Source organism: Anser anser (genome assembly GCF_964211835.1).
Source record: "Anser anser genome assembly, chromosome: 1".
Classification (NCBI taxonomy): Eukaryota; Metazoa; Chordata; class Aves; order Anseriformes; family Anatidae; genus Anser; species Anser anser.
Window position 1 is genome coordinate 148,484,007 of NC_139720.1, and position 21,762 is coordinate 148,505,768.

Genomic DNA, 21,762 nt, shown 5'->3' on the forward strand with positions numbered 1-21,762 from the left:
GAGGGCACCGAGCCGCGGCCGCCCCCGCGCCGCTCCCCTCGGGCGCGGCCAGCCCAGCCCAGCCCAGCCCAGCTCTCCGTCATGGGGGGCGGGCGGGCATGCGCGGCCACATTCCTTTCCCTTCCTCTCGTCTTCCCTCGTCTCCTTGCCTGCAGCCGTCATGAGGGCCCTAACGGCCGCCCTGGTTGGGGAATGGCACCGGGAGCCCCCCGGGCCGCCCGGCCTCCTGCCGCCGTGAGGCGCGGGGCGGCTGGGGGCTTCCCCCCGGCCCTAAGGAAGGGGCGAACGGAGAGCTTCAGGGTCGGGAGCCCGCGGGACGCAGCCCTGATAAGCCAAGTGCAACTGCTGTGGGTGAAGGGATTGGCAGAAGTCGGCAGAAATGTGCCTAAAGTGAAGCAGGAGTGTGTCTTTATTCCTCCCCCCCCCCCCCTTTTTTTTTTTATTTTTAATATCTGAAGGAATTCCTGTGAGGGCCTTTGTTTTCCTCAGCTGCTGTGGTTTCGTGCACTTCGTAGATTTAGGAATACCAAAGGGCTCACTCAGCTGTGCTACAACTTTGTACGTAATCTTAGGAAAACTGCATATTACTCTATGGCTTAATGTAAAAGACTTTAAGGTAGATACTTTCTCAAGAATTGACTGGAACTTACTAATTTTGTAAAAGTCAAACTATTACTGAAGTTAATTGTAGCTAAAGCAAGCAAAACCACTTTATTCCTTTTGACAGCGGCCATGCAGGCTGTTCTCAATCACCGAGGTTGTGGCCTAAACTGGGCCGTTTTCACTCCTTTGGTTTTCGTGTTGGCACAATTCAGTGTTTCTCCAGACATGGTAAAATCTTCTAGACCAAAGAGTACCTTTGCATACTTTAATAACTTTTAATACGACCTGAACAGCCGCATCTTTCAGCAGGCACTCGGTGTGGGTCGCCACAGTCTACCTCTGTAGGGAGAAAAAAAAATATGCTATTTAAGATCATCATTTAAATACTAAGAAAAAGGGCATATGACAGATTCTTTCCAGGTCACCTTTAATTTAGATGCATTATATACGTTCAGCATTTTTTATTACTGGTTAGACTGCAAAATGTATAATTTAACGTGCAGTAAGTGCAGTGTGGTCAAGCTAATGTTGCTGTTCCAAATCTATAGTGATGTTGGTCTAAATCCCATTTTTCTTCTATTCGGTTACTACTAATAATTTATATTTGTTTTGTAGCACCTGTCTTTTTCATGCTCCTATTTACAGACCTAACACTTCCATAACGTAGGTCTCATAGGTTTTACATTTCACTTTAAGGAATTAATCACTGAAACTGAAAGGAAAAAATTAAGAGATGTGAAACAACAGGAGTTTTTCTGAGAATGAGCAATTCTGCATCAGTTAACCAAAATACTTTCTTATCACAAGAAAGTATTTACATGAACAATTAAATATTAATATAGTCTATGTGTGTATCCTCACTCTTTAGGAAACCAGTTAATTGCAAAAATGACTGAAGAACCTAATATGTAAACACAGAGTGATAACATCAAAATATACAGAGTGCTGAACTGAAACAGGATTTTTTTTTAGTATATTTCTGTCTAGCCCCTCTGTTTTCCAAGAATCTATACAATACTTGTATTTTGTAATATTTTTACAAGTTATTCCACTTTTAATCAAACCTTGCCATTTAATCAGTCCATCGTTTTTAATGACATTGCTTCTTACCTAGATTTTGAGTGAAATCAAATTTCAGTTATGCAGAAAATCACTTTGTAAAGTTTTTTTTTTCTTTTAACACTTTCAGTTTGTGGTTTTTTTTTTCATCCAAATACCACAATACACTTTCCACATAATTGTCATTCCTTTGTAGAAACTGGTAATTTACTCTGTCTCCTTTTTACATCAGGTAGCAATTTGGGTAAAATGAGGTTAAAGACCTGTACTCCTACAAGTTAAGAACTCCAATATCTATACATTTTTTCCATTGGAGACTAGCCTAGAAGCCCATGTTAGTAGTTGCACAGTGTGTTCCTAAAGGTCAGTGCAAGAAGTTCACTTGATGAACAGTTAACACCAGCTCAGTGTTGAGCATGATAATCACAGGAATATTTCTGAACTCCTTGCTGTCTCCTCATTTTAGGTAACCAGGATGGGGCTGCAAGAAACATTTTCCTTGGATTCAGAGCCTGAAACTCTCTCATCGGTGCAGGTCCCACATGGAAGCACAGTTTTGTTATGTGCTCGAAGGTGAAAGTGGGACCAGTGCTCCCATTCTCACTTCCTCCCTCCGTCAAGGGCAGGGGGACAGGGAACATGTCCTTGGGTATGCATTTGCCATTTCGAGGCTGCTGCTCAAGCTAAGCTCAGACATTGTGTCCTTCCCGTTGAAGCTGTGACACCGTGCTGTTAAGAACCAGACAGAACAGGAGGACAGCTGGATCCTGAGCACATACAACAGCAAAATCCCAGCCTGCATCAGTTGGCCTTTTTGCTGCGTTTCCCCAAAATGAAAACCTAAATGTACAGCCCAGAAATGAGCTTTGGTAGCCCCCTGGAAGTAAGCACAATGTGCCCTTGCTGACAGAACTGCATGTATTCGGAGAGCTGAGCAGCAGATGTGTGTCCCTTTTTGGAGTGACAAGTTCCTCCAGGGTTAGTGAGCAACAGAGCAGAGTGTTTAGGTCATACTGTTGGACTTAGGTGCCTCCAATCTGCCAAAGTCAGGCCTAAGTTGCCTGCGTCCTTTACGGGATCTAGACTGAAGTGACTCTCAGAAGGTCACATTGTGACTTAAAAGCTGAGCCAAAAGAGGAGTCTTGATTGTATGGGTCATGGATCTGTTCTGCCTATTATGCAATGTTTTACTTGTAAGCAATTTATTAAACTAATTATCTTTGAATATGCCATCACATTTATTTCACTCTTACTTTCTTAAAATAAATCCCTAAAATTACCTGTATGCTATCTCTACCTCGCACAACCTAGCTGTCTTTTCTAAATGTCTTTCTTTCTGACTGTGAATCAGGCCTCCTATTCTATTGCTCTTCTTTTTTCTTTCCTGTTCTTAGGGAGTTATTATTTCTTGTATTTCTATTGTATCCATTACTGGCCTCTCAGCCTATTCCTGCCTGCCCAGCTGAGTTACCAAATGCTCTAGGTATTACTACTTAGCACAGAATCTCCCACCCCTTCTGATTTATGAATCTTGTCAGTACGACTCTGCTTGAAACATTAAGTAGCATTAGACACCAAGGTGAATATTTTAATGTGCAAAATATTTACTCTTCTCATTTACAGCTGTATTTTCTGCTACTTTGCAATCCTAATTTTGTTACTCTTGTTTATAATTGCACTGAAAATGTTGGGAAACTGGTCCAACGGCAGCAGCTCACTTCATACTGAATTCTTTCCTTGAGGCAGTGATATGCTGAAACTCTGGTTTAATCCGCCTCAGCTTCAGAAGGTGGGAAGGCAGCATTTTAAAACATCATGTAGCAACCAGGCCCCAGTAAAGTTCACCAGTTTTCACGGGTACAGTGGTGATATAGGATACATTGACAATATGGTGTGTACCTGAGGCACTGGAGTTCTCAATGTTGAGATGTTTAGATTCCTGCTTCCTATTATGTTAGTGTCTACATACCTCTCATAGTCCTGGGCAAAGTGGCTAAATACTTCATGAAAATACTTCATGAAAAAACTGTAAATGCTATGAGTTGACTTGGACATATGTGATAGCAGCGTGAGGAGACAGAAACAACTGCGACTGAAAAGCCATTAATCGTATGCAGCTCATCTGCCTGAGTGACCGCTGTAGGCTTTGAGTGAAATTGCTGATCCTGCAGTGTTACTGGCTTTTCCCCTACAAATATTTCACATCTTAATTGTGTCTCTCCCTCTGTTACATTTCTGAAAATCTGATCAGAGGAACAACTTCTTCTCTTTCTTGTGTCTACACCATATATTTGATCTAGTTTATTTTTATTAATAAGAGGAATTATTCCCTCCGTGGAACAGATGTTGTGCATTGATCTATCGCAAATATTATTTTCTCACATCCTTCTGAGAATTCTTTGTGAAAACAACACTCGTTTTCAAGAGCATTTGTCGTACTTTAAAAACATCTCTCTTCCTGGTGTTTATTGTCGATGTACTTCATGTGAACAAGAACGTGATTAATGGCTACTGTAGTACTTCGAGGGAACAGTACCTGTGCAGGGGAGTTGACAAATTGAAGGTGAAGCAACAAAAAGTGTGAAGCCAAAGCAAGTAAAATGGCCAGCATCAAACCATTGGGCTGATGATCCTATTCAACAGCAGAGTGGCCCAAAGGACAAAGGATTAAGCTCTGGAGATTGAAGGTCACTTCACTCTTCTGTGACATTCTTTGTCTAGATCTGCTTTTTCTCCAGAAAGTTCATATGAAAATGAGAAATATTTCTGACTTTTTGATCTCTCTGTTCCTAACCTCTGGCAATAATGTATATCTTCTGGTATACTCAAATGCTAAATGCACTGTCATTATGACAAAATAAAATTCCCACATCCTTGCTAACAAAGGTGACCTTTGTTACACAATTTCTTAACAAAATCCTCCAAAAGAACACAGGTTGGCTTCTAAGTATCAGACAATCAAATGAGTGGATGTTCATTAAAATAATTTGACTGCCAGCTCAGGCAGTTCTTTGCAATTACAACCAACGTTTGTTCATGTGTGTTACCTGCATATATATTACCTAATGAATCGCAGGGAAATCTTGGCCATGAGGAAATACATCTTTGCAAGAGATCTAGTGCCTGGCTGCTGCAAAGTACTCCTTTTCATCAGGAAAGGCACAGCATTCAGGAAGATCTTTCTAGTGACGCAGAACAGTAGAGAGTCCAGTCACATGGACCATTTGGAAGACTTGCCCATCACCGTGAAACAGTGTGGTAAACTCATTAGAAGGAAAAAAACAGCCTCCACCAGAGGAAGCTTCTCATGGGATGAGATGCTGTTGGCTGCTATGGTTACTAATGTGATGTTCCATTTAATTCCTTCTTCACTCACCTGCTTTCCCTTTCAAGCACCATACACAAGTACCTTCCTAGATACTTGGTTTGGAATTGTGACAAATCTCATTAGCGGCAGCCATGCATAACCAAAGAAGGGGAAAAAAGGATACAAATGAGCAGAGAATAAACAGGAGAAAGGAAAGTGCTGGAACGTATAGGTATTATGAATAATATTCCGTCCTTGCTTCTGTGTGAACTTTGTGTTCTCTTCGCTTTGGATTTGCATTAGTGTTAGTCTTGCCTTATGTCTCTATTTTACACTTCAGTGCCTTGATCCAGCAATGAACTCCCCACAGTCAGGCTCCTGTGACTGTAGAGCTGAGTGCAGTATCAGGATCTAGATGAGGAAAGTGTTCTGTTTTATTTTTGCTTTCTTAAAGCAACAGAATATTGTTTTGATTTTTCATTTTATTTTTGGTAGCACCTCATAGGTCTGGTTTCCCTCCTTACATACAGTTTTTTCACATTTTTCATTGCTCTGATGAGTCCGTTTTAACTGTTTAATGAGTTCTACACTGTGAAACTCTCAAATTCTTTAAAAAAAAAAAAGTATCTTGGGGCTTTTTTCCCCCGAAGATCAAGAAACTAGAGTTTACTGTTTATAAAGCATGTGAAAATTCCTGTAATATTCCATGACAATAACCAGAGGACAACTAGTATTCATCATAACATATTTCCAGTCTAAGAAATACTTTCGAACAGTATTTTCTAGCAATAGAAGCACGTAGCTGATTTTCAAAAAGAACAGTAAATAAATAGGATATCACTTTCTGGCTACTTTAATGTCATCTGTAAAATTACCTTTGTTGTGATGTAGCACTCAATCGAAGCTGGAAGAAATTTTTAGTGGTTTGTTCTTTCCCACCAAATAAGGCACTAAATATAGCAGTATCAGCATTCTGGGCTTCAAAAAAGCTGTGGTTCAGGTTTCTCAAGAATATCTGCATTTTCTCCTGACTGTGTTCAATATGTTTTATAACTGTTTATTTAGGAAGCATGAGTAGTTACAAATCAATACATAAAGTACCAGAAATATTAAACACTACAAAAATGAACTTTTTGCTCAGATAAAAGTGACGCAGGATAGAGTCATCAGATTTTCCAGTTTGAAAGATACAACCGGTTGGAGGACAAATTCCTAAGAAAGGCACACAGCACTGCAGTCTTAGGGCAATCTCACTTGTCCCACATAGTCGTCTGCGGACCTTTGCATCATCCTCCTCTTCCCCTCGTTCCTGGTTATTATTAGATGCTGCATTCTCACGCGCTGGGAGCGGATACAGCAGGGGTGGAGCGGTGTCGGGAGGAGGGTGTTGGGGGAAGGGTCCTTTTTTCACCCCTGCGGGCCTCTTGATGGTCCCCCACAGGCAGTAGGACTGGAATTAGGATGGCCACATTCCATATTCATTCTTTTCTGTAGGTGAATCCTAGCTGACAGTGGCACAGAGCCCACCTCTTTCATTCGCTTTGTCCAAAAGGCATCAGCGTTTTTTTTCAGATGAGCAAAAATACCAATATTCAAAAAAAAATAATGTTGTCAACTGCATTTTTAGCGACGTTTTCAACATTAATGCTCTATGCACGGCTTTTTCATATGTGTGTAGCAAGTATCAAAACCAGCTGCTAAGGCCGCAGCTTATGTGAAGTGGTTCTTTAAGATGCTGCTGTGTTTTCCCTTACTGCAGCTAGGTCTGGCTGATCTTCTGGAGCACTGCAGAGGCTTGGCATGGTGAGCGTTGCGTGTACTGGGCATCTTGCTGTGAGGGAACGCGGTGAGACTTAGACTTTTGTAGGCAGGCTCAGCGAAGTGTATGAGATCCCCGAAGCTTTCAACCATGACAACATTCAATTCCATCATGTCGCTCGCAGTGAAATATGTAATGGCCACAGCCACTGCTTTTTTTTTTTTTTTTTCCTAACTACAGTAAAGTTTCTGTTACAAGTTTGCTCCAACTTATCATTTCTGTATGACTGTACATTTGTGTATTACTTGTCATTTGTGTATAAACTGTTGTAGTTAAGTAGACAGTAATTTTAAGAAGAAGGATTCGTCCTGACAGATGCACTAACACAAATCTTTACATTCTTGTGAAAGGGCTTATAAAAATAAAAATTAGAGTTGCATGAAGAGACAAAAATAAAAATTTTATTAGCATTTTTATTGCCTTATCCTTCGTCCTCAGCATATCGCCTATAGACTGGTCAAATATTTCTATCCTGTATATTTACAGAGGTTTGAATTGCACATTCTCCTAAAACATTCCACTCATTTAAATCCTTTGGAGAGGAGCAGGAAGAAGAGAGAGTCTGTTACAGAGTCTGGTATTCTATATGGACAGAGGTATTCATTGGAAAATGTGGGAGGTGCCAGAGATCTCCCAGTATCTTCATCAAATTTACAAGTGAGAGGAAATTTCTGTAGCTTGCTGAGAATGAGGAGGTAGCTTTGTGTGGCTCTGAAAGCAGTTTGCCCCCCCACAGTAGGTGTGCTTTTTTTGCACGGAAACTTTGGTTTTCTGTATCTTTATTTCGTGTAGCTGTTGTTAGTATTCCGTGCTAATTAGAAAAGGATTAATAAACTGTGGTGACAACACTCATGCTTTGTCATGGTATTTCCAATAGCTGTCAATTCTGAAACCCGGAATCACACCTGGCTGATGGCTGGGGAGAAAGGAGAGCTGCTCAGGAACGTCTACATGGTGTGAAATGCCTGGCAAGGGAAAGATTTTATCAAGAGGCTGTGGTCTGCAATGAGCCAGTTTCTGCTGAGACGTTAAATCTGTGCAGACTAGGATGACTTCTGAAGAAGCTCGTTTGTGTGCAACTGGGCTTAAGGTCTTGTTAGGCAAACCAAAGCTTTTTCTGACTTTGTGTTCGCACTGGATTCTAACCTGTTTGCTGGAACAGGCTGTCTTTGCAAGGAAGTCAGACGGGTACCACTCCCTTCTGTGGCTGAAAGTCTCTCCTGGACCCAGGCAGAGGCTGCTGAAAAAGGGCATTTGACCTTCCAGTGTCCAGACAGGTGGGACAAAAGGAAATACACCTAGTGGGAATTGTTCCAGGGAACTGATGCTTAATAGTAGGAATCTAATAGTGGAAGTAGATCGTACTACCAGAGACCATCCGAGATGGATGTATCTGCTAGTATGCTAAATACTCTGATTACATGCCACCAACTGTACTTGGTGCTCTATAAATAGACTTCTGTGGATACTAGGGCAGTCCTGCAGCAGTCATTCACTGTTGGCTGATCTTAAAAAAGTCAAGGCTACTGTTGCTTTGCCCCATTTTTGTTCTACTGCTTCTACCGTAAAGCTGGCTGTTCCTGGAAAAGCTGGAGGTGTGGCAGTACGTGTGGCATGATTTGTGTCCTCTGTGACTAGGGATTTAAGCTCCTCTGGTGAAAGGAAATAACACAAACTACCTTCTTGAGCATGCCTTTTTCTTTCGTTTCCTAAAATAATTGTTTACTGGCAGTTCACTACCTCAGATTAGGCCACCATGAAAAAGATCTGTTGCCACAGAAAGAGGAATGTAGCTGAAATTTCCTATACATGGAGATACAGTTGTGATACGAAACCACTTGCAGCATGAGTGCTGCCCTGAATTGCACAGGCCTGCCCTGACTCATTTGAGCCAGGAAGTGGATGTGAATGTGTGACATTTTCAGAACGAATCATCCTGGCAACACGAGTCGTATAATGGATATTGATTTATAACTGGGTGTGGGAGGATTTGTTCCTTATCGTCATACTATTGAAATTGAATTTGATCAATTAGAGATCAGTTTGCCTCCTCTTTACTGCGAAATTCATGGGCAAAGAGCAACTGCATGTGCTACAGACATTTCAAATTTCTGCCTTCATTTTCCACATTACTCAGAGAAGGGAGTAAGGGAAACGTCAGCTTTTTCCACTCTTTCTTGCTGTGCCCCTCCCCAGCTTTGGAAAGAGGAGCTGGTTCAGGCTACTGTAAAGGCCAGATATCAAGGGAAGACCCCAGCAGTGGGAAAAGTGATTTATCAAGGCTTCCATGCTTCGAGGTCATGAATCAGGGATTCTTTCTTTGCAATACGTTGCCTTCAGGCTACCTTCCTGACTTTGCCTGCTACTGCATAGTCCCACTGACGTCAGTGGACTGGCATGGGTGTAGCTGAAATTAATTTGCTCGTAACATTCAGCACATGTTATCAATCTGAAAGGCTTCTTGGATTTCTGAGGAGCTGCCTCGGGAGTGAGGGCTGATAGCACTAGCGACAGAAACAAAGCCTTATGGAAGTAATTGAGTAAGATTTGGGTAACTGCTAGCCGGAGAAAAGACAGATGAGGGGAAGGGACCTAAAGATAAGACGGAATAGAGGAGGGATGGATATTTGATAGCTTCTTATTTTATCACTGAGTTCCTGACCTAATTAATTATATATGTATACACAGCCACTTACATACAAACTCCTTTTTTTTTCTGTTTAACATTTTGATTACGGTAATGCCCTTTAGTACTAGTCACTGTATATACACACGCAGTGATACAAAGTCATGGCAGCTGTCTAACAGTGCGTAACCCCGTGGCTGATACATTGCATATATGTACATACAGCATACGTATGTGATGATGCAATGCACATATAGAGAGATATGTACATAAAGTAGAACCTGCTGCTGAAAAGGAATTGGAATACAGTAGTAGCTGGAATTGTATTACTACATTATGTTGCATATCCCTTAAGAGTTAGAGTTACAGGACATATAAGCCAATTTTAGTCCAGAAGAGGCGTATATTGTCTGAGATCACGATTAGACTGCTGCCAGTGCCCAAGCTAGTGAGTGTAAAGAGATTTTGGATTGGCACTATTACAGCTCTGTAGTTTTTAGACAAGCCCTTAATGGCACTGAAAGCCTGGATAATAAAAGCATTTGTTAAGTCGTAGTACTTTCTATTCAGTATCATACCCAGCAGGCAAACGAAGGCTGTGGGAATACTATGTTACACTCAGAAAATTTTAAAAAGCAAACAAACAAAATTTTATTACACGGCTGTGCATCTGCTGGAATCAGCAGGACGTATTTAGCTGTGTTTATATAGAAAGTAAACTGGTAACTGGGCTTCAGCAAAAGTCAGTAAAGTACTCTGCTGGGAATTTTTTTTTAAGAACCCTTTTATTTTAGAGTGAAAGCATATTTTGGCATTTCTTTCCTGCATGAAATTGAATTTGGAAACTTCTACAAATATGAGTATCAAATTGGTTTATGCCTGTGTTCATCACATAACCAAAATACTGTAAAAATAACTTTGCTGAACAGTGCAAGAAAATCGTATTTAGTAATAAAACTATAGTTATATTCAAACGCCTGAAGAAGTACGGGGTGTATGCCAATAATGGTATAAAAATGCATTAGAAAACCTAGTTTGGGATTTTTATATTAATTAGTGGGCAAAGAATAGCAAAGAACAGATAATATGAGACCACCCTACTACTATTATCCTTTTAAAGAGGCTCCTATTCCAAATACACAGACATTATTACTTAAAATAGATAATACTTACTGCCCCTTTTACTGAGGTACTATTTTTACTGAGAAAAGCATGACTGTGCTTCCTTTTTGCCCAGCCGTTTTCCCCTTTTTGCAACCCAGCAGTATGATTCTGCATAATGTCCTGCACAATATGTGGTTTCCAGGTGTTCCAGCCACTACTGACAAAACCTAACATGGCTTTTTTTTACATAGCCTGCTAACTTCGCCAGCAAACGTGAAGACACATGTTGAACTTTCCTCCACGACTAAAGTAAAAAAACAGTGCTTTCTGAGAAAACATCTCTTCCTTTTCCAATAAGCTTACATGCTATTCTTCCCAAACTGACAGGCTCCAAGGCTGCCAAGTTGGAAAATTTGGCATGGCTTTCTCTCAGATCTCAGTGAATTGTTCGTACATCTGATGTAGACACATATGAGGTGACTGACTTACAATGCCTGACTTTTTGTGTCCTTGACATTTATATCTTAAAACTGAAATAGGCTGGGATTCCACAGCACTTCATTGCAAACAGGGAGGTCCATCCCTGTAGACTTCATTTTTTTAGTTTAAGTTTAATGGTAAGGAGCAAATAGCTCTAAAGTAACGTAATAGCACTCTCCTCCCTTATATATGGCATTGAAAACTCTGGAGATGTATTGTTTCTGACAGGTAGATATCAATAATGTCATAATCTGATGTCAATCATGCTGAGATTACTTTTTTGTGATCTGTTTCTTTCAGCCTGGCAAGGGGAAGGCAGGAGACTCCAGTTATACCTGCTGCAGAATATGTCAAATAACGTGCTGCATATTTCTTAGCTTCCATTTAATATGTGAAGAAAGTTGTAGTCCGTCCCAGGCTACAGTGATAAACTAAAAGGCTGGGGGAGGGAGCAGGAGAAATCAGATTTCTGAGGATGGCTTAACTTCCCTAAATCTGGCCAGTAAAAATCATCTGTATTATATGTCATCTGAATTGTTAGGTAAAGAGAAAGGAAACCCCAGAAATGCTTCAAAATACCATTTTGATCCTGTTTTTGAAAAAAGATTATATATAAAAAAATCTGTCTCCTCAATAGAAAAAGGAATAGAGTTACTTTCTAGGATGCCCTTAGCTTGAGATCGCATTCCTGAGAAGCATTATGCAGCCAGGAAAAAAAGCTCAAGGAAACTAAAGGACTTGGCCAGATTTACAGGATCACTTATTAAAAGTAAATCTCTGATGGAAGGAAACATTAAAAAGCCAAAACAGTTTCCTGGCATCTAGAAGGCCGTACGATTCCTGGGCTACTCAAAGGACTCAAGCTTCCAGAAATTAGATTGTCGTTTGATCTAATATGATTTATAGGCTGTCATCAGAATTGATACTGCATGCTAGAAAATCTGATGCTAAAGTTGTGACAACTGTGATGTGATAGGAAGAAGAGGCCAAATGCAGATTAAAAATGAAGCCATGTATTAAGGCCAATAGAAAGAAGACTCCTCAGTTCTATAACAGTATTTTAGGAATACAAATGGGATTTTATTAATCCTGCATCAAGTCACTGTTTCAGGAAGATCACTGTAAGATGATACTGTGCTTCATCCAGAATGAATGCATTACTCCTGTTTAGAAGAGACAGGTGTAATGATAAGCACAGAGAAGAGACAGGTGTAATGATAAGCACAGAGAAGAGACAGGTGTAATGATATTGGCTCTCAGATTAGTCCGACATACATTTAAGAGACAAGAAGGAAATTTCTTATTTTTTACAAGCTTTTACCCTGTTTCCATACTTGAGACTACTAAGACTTTGCTAGTGATAGGAGCTAGAGATAAAATTAGATGAAAAGGTCTTTTTCTCTGGAGAGTGGAGGTGCTCAGCCTTCCTGAAGAACACAGGATGATCAGGAATATAAACGTTTTTTCAGCCACTTTAATTATGGCAAGTTTTTGTCTCCTGTCTTATTTGAAGTCCTTTCCTTTATGAAAAACTCTAGGTCAGAGAAGATTACAGAGATTAGATGTGGCAATCATAAAGACAATTATGTCCCAGAGGAAATACGTTTTATAAAGTGTTGGTTCTACTTATGAACATAGCGAGTGTCTAAATGTAAAGAACAGTTGGTTCTTTTCCTTTCTGTACATCTTTAGAAAATATGCCTATTTCTTCTCATCCTAGCTTATCTGTCAGTGATTGCATTGTTCTGGAAATATTTGCATGCAGTTTTTCTCCTACTGTTTCTACAGATTTCAGGCTCAAACTAAGTATATAGCTGCAATTTTCACATATTCTGTATTCTCTAATACCCTACGTAACAAGGTTCAAGAAAGGATTATCAGGAGACTGTCTTTCAAGGTAACTTATTTTGTAGTGCTTCATGTTGAATCCATGAGTCCAGACGTATCAAACCCACAAATTGTGGCTGTGTTTCAAGTATATGGCTTGAAATCATGTTTGACTAAAATTAGATCACAGATTTCAGTTCAGAAATTTCTGCTTGTTCAGCCAAACTGGAGCTTAGTGAAACTAATTCAAAAATACGCTGGTTCTGCCAGCAAAATGAGAGTATCTACACTGCTCTGCATGCTATTCAGGCGTTTTCTTTAATATTTTATTTAACTGTAGCTTAAACTGTTGTGATTTTACTACATCTATCCTGTCTCAGTTGGACATGATTTTGTATGTTCACCGGGTTTAAACTGATGTCATATCGGACAGAGACACTGAAGACAGTGTCAAGAAACTTGGGGTAGCAATCATTGCTTGAAATTTCGTCAAATTTATATGTCTGTTTGAACTTAGGCTTCTAAAAAAAACCACAGTCATATACCATAACTAAATACACCTCATTTTAACAAAGAAGAAGAAGAGAAAAAGTACTACTAATGCAATTACTGACTTCGTTGTGGGTTAAAGCCCTTCCAGCGCCCCGTTGGTCTACATTGCTGGGGAGGTAATTGCTCTCTGTGCTGAGAAAGCTGATTATCTTGCCCAGAGCCTTACAAGTCTGAGCAGGAAGAGGGTCTGAAAGATTTAGAAAAGATGTAGACCAGAAGAATCTTCATATGAGAAGACAACTCAAAACTGTGCAAAATCTTTATTAAAAATGTGTTCTTGTCTTACATGCTTCCTTTCCCACCACGATCCATTACTTACAAATGTTAAGTATGCTGTAATGGTGTCTTATTTTCCAGGAAGAGGAAGACTGCAGGAACCGAATAGATGTTTGAAAGGCTGAAGTAGCTGGGGTTGAGTATGGGACATAGCAGCCTGAAGCCCAAAGGGAGGGAAAATAATGGATTCCAACCCCAGATCCAGCGAAGGCTACAGGGATCAGGGAGCTCAGAGCTGTGATTAGCCTAATAATGGTGAGAGCCAGAGTCTCTTGTTTTCTTGGTCTCTGCCGTCTCACACATACAATTTGAGAAAAAGTAACTTGGTTAATGATTGAAAAAGCAGGGCTAGGAATGGCTATTCCCAGAAAAGTTCTAGCATAACACAGGAGAAAGTCAGACACACCTCTGCATAACAATTCGGGTCAGGCCCTGCTGGAAGGAATACTTAAAGCCAGTCAGGCCAGACACTCTAAGCACATAGAAGAGGAGGTCTAATACGTTTATATCCTAACCATTGCCCTGCTGTGATAGACAGACTTCAGTCTGTCAGTTCGTATCTACTTCAGCTTTGAAAAAAATTCAAATCCTGTTGCTTCAAAGGCAGAGTGAGCTTGATACTGGCTAATATGTCATACTGGAATAGCTGACATGTGAATCAGGATCCAAAACATTTGCTCTTTCATGCTCAGCCAGGTGCCAGTGAGGTCAAAGTGGCCACTAAAACCTTTGGTTTTACTGAGGAGAAATTGGGAAATTTGAGAAGACCCTGAGGAGACAGATGAATGAGAATGTTATAAGATGCAAAAGACTTATGCTTTTTTATGCATAATGCAGTGATTAAAAAAATCAAAACAGCTTTTTCCTGACCTGAATGATGTTTCTGATTCAACATTGCATTAATGAAATTCTGAAGAGTATTAGACTGGCATCTTTCATATGACAATGAGATCTCCAACTTCAAAATCGCTCATAGAATAAGAGGACTGGGATATGAAGACCTTTGGATACCAAAGGCCAAAATGTTGTTCTTTTTTTTTCTTTTTTTCTTTTTTTTTTTTGATACTAGATGCCTGAGGCGATCAGAAGACTAAGTCTAAAAGTTGTCTAGAGGATTTTTGCTTTTAAATTATATACTACCAAGAGAAAGATACAGGGAGGTTGTTGTTGTTGTTGTAATAAACTATCCAAATTTTTAACCGCCTACTCTATTGTTATGGAGCTCAGAATAGGCATATTTTCCTTGCTGTTGCTTCCAAACTGGCCAGATTTTCAGTCTTGCTCTGCATGAGCAAACCATTTGCATCATACTCCTCTGTGGTTTTGTTTTTGGTTTTGGTTTCGGTTTTGGTTTTGGTTTTTTTTTGAGTTACAAGTAGAGCAGTTTCAGGGGTGGAAAGAGCACTCAATTTCTAACAGGTTTAGATCTTAAACCATTAAATCTTTAAACCTTACACGTTAAACATTCTTAGCTGAAAACAATAGACAAAAAGTGCTCCCTCTTGAGTACTTGTTTCCAGACCATGGGCTAAAGGATATAAATAAAGGTTTAACCATCACTAGTACAGAATATGATACTAAAAATACTTTAAACAATGCTTTGAAATTTGCTGGACTACTAGCTTCATCTCTCCTAGCAGTGTCAGGCAAGAATGCCAAATATTAGGTTCTATGGTAGCTGCCTAAGAATAGGCTTTTAATGGAAAAATTGATCAATGGTAACCAATAGTGTACATCCAAATCTGTATTATATAAGCTTTTATTTAATATGCAAAGACTGAGAAAATAAACTAGAAATTTCTTTGATTTCCTAAAGTATTTGTGCCTTTTATGTAGAAAGAAGTATTTTAATAGTCTACGATATTTTTATCTTTTTGTATCATTTCCTGGAATGTATTTTTTCTTAGAGCAGCACTGTGAGACAGAGATAGTACTTTTCACTTGCCAAAGGAAACTGAAATCAAACATGCATGGGGTATTTCATGTGTCATTCTGTGTCTTGATTTTAGAACCAACTTCCCATGTAATTTAAATGGAATTTTAGGTTGGATATTTGGAAGAATGTATTTGCAGAGAGGGTGGTCAAGCACTGGAACAGGGTGCCCAGGGAAGTGGTGAAGTTGCCAAACCTGGAGGTATTTATTTATGAGACGTGTGTACATGGCACTAACGGACAAGGTTTAGTGATGGGACTCGGTAGGTCAGGGTCTTCTCCAATTTAGATGATTCTATGATTCTGACATAAGACCTAGCTGACAGCAGGTGATATTACCTAATGTTCAAAACAACATTAAAAGCATCCCTTTTCACAAGGTGTATAATTTAACTGTGGAAATCGTCATCACAGGCTGATGGAGAAACCAAAAGATTAGATTCAAAAAGTGATTCAAGAAGGATTAAATAAATGTATAGAATAATCATGGAAGAAAAATACTTTAAGGCTTACTAAACTGAAAGATGCAGTCACTGATTTAAGAGGTCTTAAGACTCAGAGTATAAAAAGTAAAGGGTGGGAGTCTTGCTGTATGTTTGCTGTGAACACCGTGGATGGTGTTTGCATCAAGGATATTGCTTAAGTTTAAATTGGGTACAGAATTGCATTGTTTTTATGATACTTCTGGGAACATTTAGTGGGAAGAGGCAGATGGATGATCCTTTCTCAATGCCTCTCAGTAAAGTTTGCTCAATCTATGAAAAAGACAATGTATTGTGGTGTCCTGATTGTATCATTGGTGAACAGCAGAAAAAAAAAAAGGTCCTGCTGGTTAGGAAAGTTGACTGTGTTTGGAATTTAACTTAACTGTAACTGAGTTAAATGCAGTAGGGGATGATAGAGGTTTGTGAGGATGAGTGGTTTGTGAAGAGCTCTTGTATCACGTAATACAGATACTAAAAAGTTTCACACTCGTAGTCTTAGGACGTGCAGAGGTGTGAAGAGAGATTTTGGCAGTGATGTGTTATTTTACATGATCTGTGTTCCCTTGTGTTGCACAGTGCCTGAGGTGCCTTTGCCTTTGCACTGCTAAGGGTCTTCTGTTTGCCCTTCTGCAGCCTGCCTTTCCCTCCCAGCTCTGTGCTCCTGCCCCCACGCTGCCCCACAGACCGTGGGGCAGTACTTTTCCCTTGGTGCACCCACACTGTTGTTCTCAATGCAGGCTCACCCCTGCACATCTGCTGCTGTGGTTGTGGCGGGTTGTCCTGGGGAGCAACCTGCACTGGCAGAGTCTGACCTCTTTGCTCCCCAGGAGCAAAGGAGTACCAGGAGAGGATGCTCCTCAGAGGATCTGCTATCCCTTCTTTTTAGCTAGCCACTGAGGACTGTTTTCCTCCCTCTTTTCCACCCTCCCCTTCCCAAAATGTGACATTCAACATGAGAGCTAATGTAGGATATCAGCTGCTAATAATTGCCCATGCAATTGCCCCTCCAATCCTTTGTGCTTGTCAACCCGTCTCAACATCTTCTGTGCGAGGAACTTAATCTTTGTCAGTTTAAGGGCATTTTAGATTCTTACAGTCTTTGTCTCTGGTAAATACATTTAGCAATCTATTGACACCGTCATTATTGAGAGGGAAAAGAATTGCTTTTAAAGATCCCATCATATATGTTTTTTTCTCTCCTGTACTTTTACATAAATGCATCCTACTCTCACAAGTAAAGTCTAGCTGATGTTTGACTTTTATAGAGGAGGAAATACTGTCTTGAATTACCACTGGGAAGAAGAAGTTCCCTGTCTTCAGTTGCAGAAGAAAGAATTGTAAAGACTATTACTTCCTGGATTGCTTGCCTGGATAAAGACCAAGTCTGTCATATTTGCCCTGGCATAACCTTGGAAGAAGCTAAATCCCAAAGAGGTATAAACCTACAGGGTAAGTACAGGTTAAATTGTTTTTCAAGTAACTTCACGCTGTCAGCACTGATTCTTCTATTTCCTTCAGAAGTCAACGGATATTTATATCACTGAAGATTGGTCTTAAAATTGGTTTCACAAGATAGAAACTCTATAATATGCGTAACAGAGTGTTGCTATACAGCCGTGGACCAAGGCATCTTGATTTTATCAGCTATGTTAATCATCACTATTTTTATAGGGAGCATTTATATAATTGCTATAGGGATGTGCAAATTGGGCCATTGTCAGGACTAAAACCAACCACATTTCTGATGGGCAAACTTATTTTAATAATATAAAAAAGGATTATATTTGAAAAGCTATTATATTTAGTAGAAAAGGAAATAATTGCATCTATTGTTGTGTATTATGCAATTATTTTCCTATCTAGTATCAAAGATAATTCTTCATCAGTTTCAGGTCAGCCCTGTACTACCACATATAAATTGACATTTGAGAGAGTGGTGTGTTGTGTTGTGTTTTTTTTTTTGTTTGTTTGTTTGTTTTAAGGACAAACAAACATCCTTTTTTGGAATACTGTTTTTAACAAGGTAGAATGATTAAATTCCTCATCCATGAGAGAAAGCTGGTATTATTTTTCTTTTATTGCATATATTTTTTAAACTGATCAGACCTGTTAAAAAGACTTGAAATCCAGCACAATAACAAATACAACAAAATTAATCTTATTATTTTTTGTTTAACAAAGTATAATTTTATAAGTTTTTGCCCTTTTGACTACAGCTGATACACAGCTGACTAGCATGAATAATACTCAGTGGACTTCTGTGGCAGCTAAAAAATCTAGGAAGCTGTGAAAGTTATGCCAAGACAGTGAAACTAATGTAGCCTGCTAATTCATTTTATATAACAATGCAATCACAGTTGACAATTTGACCACACATTTTAATTGAGTACTCATTTTTACTTTGTTTTATATGAATATCCATTCAAGTGTTTAAATGAGAACACTGCGGAGAGCAGCCTTTAAAATCTTCGCTCTGCTATAACTGTATTTTAAAGGGAAATGTTTATCTTGTGTTTTAATTCATAGAAGCATAGAATATTCTGAGTTGGAAGGGAGCCATGAAGATCACAGAGTCCAACTCCTGACTCCACACACTGAGAGGTAAACCATATATCTAACAGTGTTGTCCAAATGTTTCTTGAACACCAGGAAACACCTGGGATCATGACCACTTCCCTGGAGAGCCTGTTCCAGTACCTGATCACACTCTCAACCTCTCATGCTAAATATTAGTGCCTTACATGATGTTTTAGCTGTTGACATATTGATATTTGACACTTCAGCCTGCTTCTTAATATATATCTTGTTTTCCTATATATCATAAAGGTGTATGGTCTATATCACTGAGCTGCATATGATCACACAAATTTATAACCTACGTATTTGTATGTCAGATACATAAATGTTGTTTTACAGATCAAACAGCTTCAAGTATAGAGATTTTATTGCCCCGACTTAAGGCATTCCTCTTATGATACAATCATAAAAATCTTTCAAAATCCTGTCACTTAAGTCATGGGAAGACATTCAAAATTAATGTCACGCAGAATCTTTCTCATCAGTTTCAGACTTGTAGCAGCTGGAGCAGGCCATTTTCATTTTGTATGAGCAATTTTCGTTCTAAATGAATGGAATGTGGATCAGTGTTTCCCTATTAAGAGATGGTTCTGCCACAGCTCATCTTTTCCATCAATAATAGATACCTGATACCCCTGAGAGATAAGAAATCTTAGCTGTTACTGCCGGTTTTCAGAAGTGTTTCAAAATGAGACTGAAGCAAAGGTTCTTCTGTTGGCAGCCTGAGTCATTACTTGACTTCAGTCACTTTGCAGATGCAAACAGGGTATGCCATAAATACACAATCATTTTTAAACTGTACTTTATTAAGTCTTTAAGTTAGATATCAGACATTCATCATCTGTCAGAGGCTGATTTATTGGGGTTGGCTAAGGGAACTGTAGGTCCTTCTCTTCCCACAGCCTATACCATTGGCACTATCAGCCTTCATCCTGACGGTGAAAAAATACCTGTACAATAGTGTTTCTCCCATGGCCACATCATTACAGTTAAAGTCTATCCATGACAGTCCCTTGATTTACTCAAAACACTTCTAATTTTTTTTGTTAAAGCCTGATGATACTTCTCCCTGTCTTTTCTTTGCTCTGACAAAGCACAAAGCATGACTGTAGTTTATCAGCTAATCCGTTGGTAGGAATCTTAGAAATATGCCATCTTAGATTTCATTAACATTGTGTGATGCTGCTTTCATAGTGCTGGGGAATATGGAGGTGTCTTTCTGAATGCCCTACGGTTGTTTGTTTTCTAACAACTTTCCAGCCAATACAATCAGCCATATAATTCAGAGTCAGTTTTGCAGATGTTTTCACTGTCCTTGGAGTAACCGTGGTGCTCCAAGTGCTGTCCTACTACTGACTCTACAGAGCAGCAGTGGCCAACTGCTTCTGAAGGGGCAGAGATTCAGAGGTGACAGCAAGGCCAGCAAGCGTAGGGATCTCACCAGCAAGGGCCCCGTCCCACTGCCCCCCAGCTGGGGCAAGTTGGTCAGGAAATCAACCCACAGATCAGGGGCAGGTCTGATGAGGATAACTAGCTTCAAACACAGCCCACTGCTCACTAGGCAGGTCCATGATGACAGGGCAGGGCCAAGGTCAGACTGGGAAGTCCAAGGGTCAGGGTTTGGATCATCAGAGTCTATGGCCAGGCACAGATATGGCTGGAGACGGGCACAGCAACAAAATAGTTCAGGTTAAGCCTGAAGGCCCAGCCCTGAGAGCCCATTTGCCCCATTAACAAGGAGGTGTGGGGTGGAGGTCCCAGGTGAGGTTTGTCAGGACCATTAAGGCCAGTTAGCACGCTCTGGGCTCTGACACAGTTTTCAGTGGAAGAGAAACACGTGTAGAGGCCAGAATGGAAGTGCAGACTCCAGGACATGTACATATTCAGTGGTGTTTCTTACAGGAGGACAAGGCCATAGCAGAATTCTAATCAGAATGACCAATATTCATCCTTTGCATAAGTGAGAAAAACTATGCTGAAATTCACAGAGTTGCATCAGGATTAAACGTAGGCTGTGAAGCAAAATGAGGAAGAGACCCAGTGCCACAAAGAGTTAAAATAGAAATGTGTGACGTGTACCTAGAGTCTTTAAGGCAGCAGCTGTACTTTCTCAGGAAAATGGCCAAGGAATTTATAAGGATGGCTCTCATCTATGCAAAGCAGATGAGAACCTCTTCTGAACAGTAAATAAACTTGCTCTGTCTTATGTTCAAGTCATCATCAATACTGGTCTGTCAGTGACCTCCAGTTAAAGGTCTTTTAAATTTTGGCCTAATTATTGTCCACTTTTCCTATTAGTGAAATGCAATAAGTATATATAAATCATTAAAATAATAAAAATAATACGTATGCAGAAAAATATGTCTGTTTTTACAGGGAAGATCTAACAAAAGAGTTCCCTTCTGCCCTTTTTATCAGTCTGTTACCAGTAAGCTTTTTTGCTCTTTCTCTTGCATGCACAAAACTGCTCTTCAGAACATGATCATTTCCGATCTTAAGATAACATTTCACCTACTTTATTTGACATAGCAGTCTAAAAATTCACGAGACATACATTTCTGGCGATGCTGAGTGCTGACATAATTATGCTATGGTTAGCATGCAATCCAGAGAAAAGGTTTGGTAAATACAAAAGGCTGCTGTTGTGCATTTAAACTTCTGAAAAAAAATAAATTATTTTTAACCCATTCACCATTTTTATATACCGATGTGTGTAAAAGGTTAACACTACCTCAGATTAAGGGGATAGAGCATAAATCTCATGGTGGAAAAGCTGATGATAGTCTAAAAGGACATATTCTCCAACTACTTGGCAGATGTCAGGACTAATACATGGACATAAGATGTTATAAAAAGAAACTAAAATCTTCCTCTTCTTCCTGCCTGCTTCTCCAGTTGGAAACCAGGTAGGTTTTTCAGCCAGAAAGTTCTTGTCTGTGGGGGAATGTAAGATTATGAATCTGTTTCGTCAGGAAAAATCTATGAGAAAGCATCTTTGCTAAGAGTTCTGAAAAGGCAGGTAATGGGTCATCATAACCATTCATTTATTGCATTGCACAGTGGCCGGTTTTACTCTTTGCTACCTTTGCATGCAGCAGCAGCGCCGAAGAAGAA

At 39.7% G+C, this 21,762-nt stretch overlaps 1 long non-coding RNA gene across 1 annotated transcript; it reads left to right on the forward strand.

Annotated features, from left to right (window-relative positions):
• Positions 1-11,969: 11,969 nt before the first annotated feature.
• On the forward strand, positions 11,970-21,762 carry LOC310880879. Its single transcript, XR_014571964.1, has 4 exons — positions 11,970-13,908; positions 17,337-17,520; positions 18,598-18,672; positions 21,465-21,762. It is a non-coding gene; the product is annotated as an uncharacterized lncRNA (long non-coding RNA).